At 51.9% G+C, this 3,601-nt stretch overlaps 1 protein-coding gene across 4 annotated transcripts in view; it reads right to left on the bottom strand.

The window, feature by feature from the left end:
- SLC5A6 (solute carrier family 5 (sodium/multivitamin and iodide cotransporter), member 6) overlaps window positions 1–3,601 on the bottom strand; it is a 15,443-nt gene that overhangs the window by 11,058 nt on the left and 784 nt on the right. Inside the window, exons 1-2 of one of the 4 annotated variants that reach the window (XM_006767466.2) lie at window positions 3,518–3,601; window positions 3,048–3,112 (exon numbers count right to left, since the gene is read on the bottom strand). The gene's annotated coding sequence lies outside the window, so the exon portion shown is untranslated. Of the gene's footprint in view, window positions 1–3,047; window positions 3,113–3,353; window positions 3,463–3,517 lie in introns of those variants that run through there. The other 3 variants (XM_006767464.2, XM_006767463.2, XM_006767467.2) reach the window with 3 other exon arrangements.

The raw sequence follows: 3,601 nt of genomic DNA, 5'->3' as shown, positions 1-3,601 counted from the left end.
AGGGGGGGTGGGGGTGGGGTGAGAGCGGAGAGGGGGAGGGGTACCAGGTGCAGGGGAGCTATGAGGGGGAAAAAGAGGAACAACTGTAATAATCTGAACAATAAAGATTTATTTTTTTAAAAAAAAGGTAACAAAAAAAAACCACTCCAACTGTACAAAAGTGAAGAGGAAGAGGCTGATGAAACAGATGTGACAGTTAAGGACATAAAATTTAAACAAGACTGCCTGACCCAGCGTGGCTGTGGTTGAAAGTCGACCTATGAACCAGGAGATCACGGTCTGATTCTTGGTCAAGGCACATGCCCGGGTTATAGGCTCCATCCCCAGCGCGGGGCATGCAGGAGGCAGCCAATCAATGATTCTCTCTCACCATTGATGTTTCTCCCTCTTTCTTCTTCTCCCTTCCTCTCTGAAATCAATCTATAATAATAAAAGGGTAACATACTAATTAGACCAGACATCATTCCGGGTGAAGGCTGGGCTGGAGGGAAGCCCAGGTCCTGGGTGCCTGCTGGCGGCCTGAGCAAAGCCAGGGTCCCGGGTGCCAGAGGGAAGCCGGTGCTGGCAGCTGGGGGAAGGAAGGCCTACTCTTGCATAAATTTCGTGCATCGGACCTCTAGTAAAAATATATTTAAAAATAAATAAACACTCTTTGAAAAATAAAAATGAGGACTTTTTTGAGTTTCAAAAAAAGTAACTGCAGCTTGGTTTGAAATTTGTCCTGTTTCTATCATTAATAAAGTTATAGCTTCTTGAAAAAACAGTGAGAGGGCAACATGCTGGGACCAGCAGTTCAGAGTCAGGATCGTAGAATACTTTGGGGAGAAGCAAACCAGCCAAGGAGCTGGGGCCAGGGGAACAGCCAGGGAGAGTGGTCTTATCCTGCTGGGGCAGACAACTTACCTAAAGCAATCCCGGTCTGAGGCAGAGCTGCCCGGAGAAGCTGTGTGTCTGGAGCGAGGCAGACTGAAGGTCTGGCTCTATATAAGCGGCGAATGCTGAGATCAGGAATTGGAAGGCGAAGGGGAACTCAGCAGCTGTTTGTTCTGGCCCCTTCAGGGAACCAATCACTGCGATCCAAACGGCCCTATTTCCCTAGGACCCCCAACTCCAGCTCCAGAACGGGAAGCAAGGAGCTCACAGGCAACAACATTCCTAGATGGATTAGGCTTTCACTCTAAGTCTTACTTGGCACCCTGTCTTAAAGGGAACTGGGAAGGAGGGGCTGAAAGGTGGGAAAGTTACCCTTCTGACTCCAGCACAAGAGATGCTAATCCTCAAAGAATATACCATTGTCCTTAGAACAAGGACAGGATCATAGTATTTAAAAACTTAAAGGGATCTTAAGAGATCACTAAGATAACACCCTCATAACACCCTCCTTTACAAAGACACCAGGCGGAGATAACTCAGTGATCTTTTCAAGCTACAGAGCTGATTTTGCCACAGGCTAAATTAGATCTCAGGACGACTGTTTTCCCCACCCATTCACTCTCCATTAATACCATATGGTCTTTAGAGACCTTCCGACCTTTTCAACCTTTTTCATCTCATGGCACACACAACCTAATTACTAAAATTTCACCAGTGGCCCAATCCTTACTAACTAGGACAGAAACAGAATGTCCACTGTAGTCAGTCATTTGTGGAACAAAGTTTAGACTTCAACTAGTCTAGACACAGATCGTGCCTGATCAGCATGGCTCAGTGGTTGAGCACTGACTTATGAACCAGAAGGTCACGGTTCGACTCCCGGTCAGGGCACAGGCCCAGGCTGCGGGCTTGATCCCCAGTGGGGCACATGCAGGAGGCAGCCAGTCGATGATTCTCTCTCATCATTGATTCTGAAACTCCTGGGGCCAATGAAGAGAGGAAATCAAAGCTAGTAACTCTTGGGTCACAAGTTACAAATGTCAGTACTCCGAACAATGTTCCCCGTAGGCCAAGGTGGTTTAACCTAAAGATGCCCCAGGTCTTTGAAGATTGCAACATCACGAGTTTTCTCACTCCCAGCAAATCTTTTACTGCTGTGATAGAGGTGACTGGAACTGCTGGAAAGTAAGAGGTGGTGCTGTGTGCGAATAGAACGTGTAGTGGTAAAGCGTTCGTGATACGGATAGGCAGGTAGCTGGAGAAAGGAAGATTCTAGTATAAACTAGAACACAGGCATGCAGACCTGGAGACAGCAGGAGTAAACTGACAGGGCTTCCTGGTTAAGTGTGGGGAAACCCTCCTAGACGGCTACCTAGACAAGACAGAAAAAAACTTGACCCAGTAAAAAAGTCTTCATCAGACACGATTCTAAGAACAGGACAGTGGCTAACAATTCTACACGGATCCAAACCCGATGGTTTTGTATCTCTGAAAGACTGTGAGCCAAAAGTAAGAACTGAGTTGCGTCATTACCATTGCAATACACAGGGCACAGATAGCTGGCGGTGGGACCCGTTTTAAAACACCTAAGATGCCCTAGCCGGCTTGGCTCAGTGGATAAAGCGTCAGCCTGCGGACTGAAGGGTCCCAGGTTCGATTCTGGCCAAGGGCACAAGCCTGGGTTGTGGGAGTCGATCCCCAGTGTGTGGGGGTGGGGGGGAGAGGGTGCAGGAGGCAGCCGATTAATGATTCTCTCTCACTATTGATTTTTCTATCTCTCTCTCCTTCTCCCTTTCTCTCTGAAATCAATATATTAAAATAAAACACAAACGCCTAAGACAAGGAAGATAGTCTTTTCCGCCACCCTACACCTACCTACCCTCACTCAGTCACAGCTACATCGGATTGCTGGGACTCCTGCAAAGGATACGGGGCCACAGCGAACCAAGCGTCCCCAAAAGATTCCTTCAAAATCTTGTGCCTAGAATTCCCGATGGTCTGAAAGGCTTTAAGGGGCCCTCACTAACATGTTAATGTTTCATTTACTAACCTCACGCTCACCTTAATTTCTAAGGCCTTCATTCTGAGCCTCAGCATCGCCGCCCCGCACCTTTGGCCACAGCACCTTTGGCCAGAGCCCCGGGCACCCTAGGACCGCGCTCGCCTTTCCTTACCTCGTGGCTCAGGCGGCGCTGGGAGGTCCCGTCATTCTACCCGAGATCAGCATCGCCCCCTTTTCCTGGGGAGGGAAGGGGGATGAGGCTGCAGGGGAGCATCGCTCCCGCCCCGACCTCCGTGCCAGGGCTCCTGCCCCCGCGTGCTCCCGGAACGGAGGTGAAGAGGACAAGGCGCCCGACGCGTCCGCGCTCGTCTCCTCCCGCCAGGGTTCGCCCTTCGCCCTCCACTCCTCCGCGCTCCTGTCCTCCTGATTTCCCGCTCTCCGCCTTCCCTCCACGGGCGAGGTGGCACGGACTACCAACCGCTTTGTCGCCGGCACCTGCGATTTTTCTGGGACCCACGCCGGGCACCGGCCACGGGCCACGGGCCACAGGCCACGGGCCACCCCGCCCCCTCGACTCTAGTCCCGCCCTCCTCGCTCCGACGCGGTGCTCCACACCCTTCCGGCTGCCCCCGACCTGCCCACCTGCCAGGTCTCCACGCCTGGGCCTGGCCCCCCGCCAAGGGCTGGCACGCGGCACGCGCGCCGGGTGTGAGCCGGGCCCCGCCC

This window comes from Myotis davidii, unplaced genomic scaffold (genome assembly GCF_000327345.1).
Source record: "Myotis davidii unplaced genomic scaffold, ASM32734v1 scaffold238, whole genome shotgun sequence".
Classification (NCBI taxonomy): Eukaryota; Metazoa; Chordata; class Mammalia; order Chiroptera; family Vespertilionidae; genus Myotis; species Myotis davidii.
The sequence above is the reverse complement of the archived record's forward strand: the minus strand, read 5'-3'. Positions and strand labels throughout refer to the sequence as shown.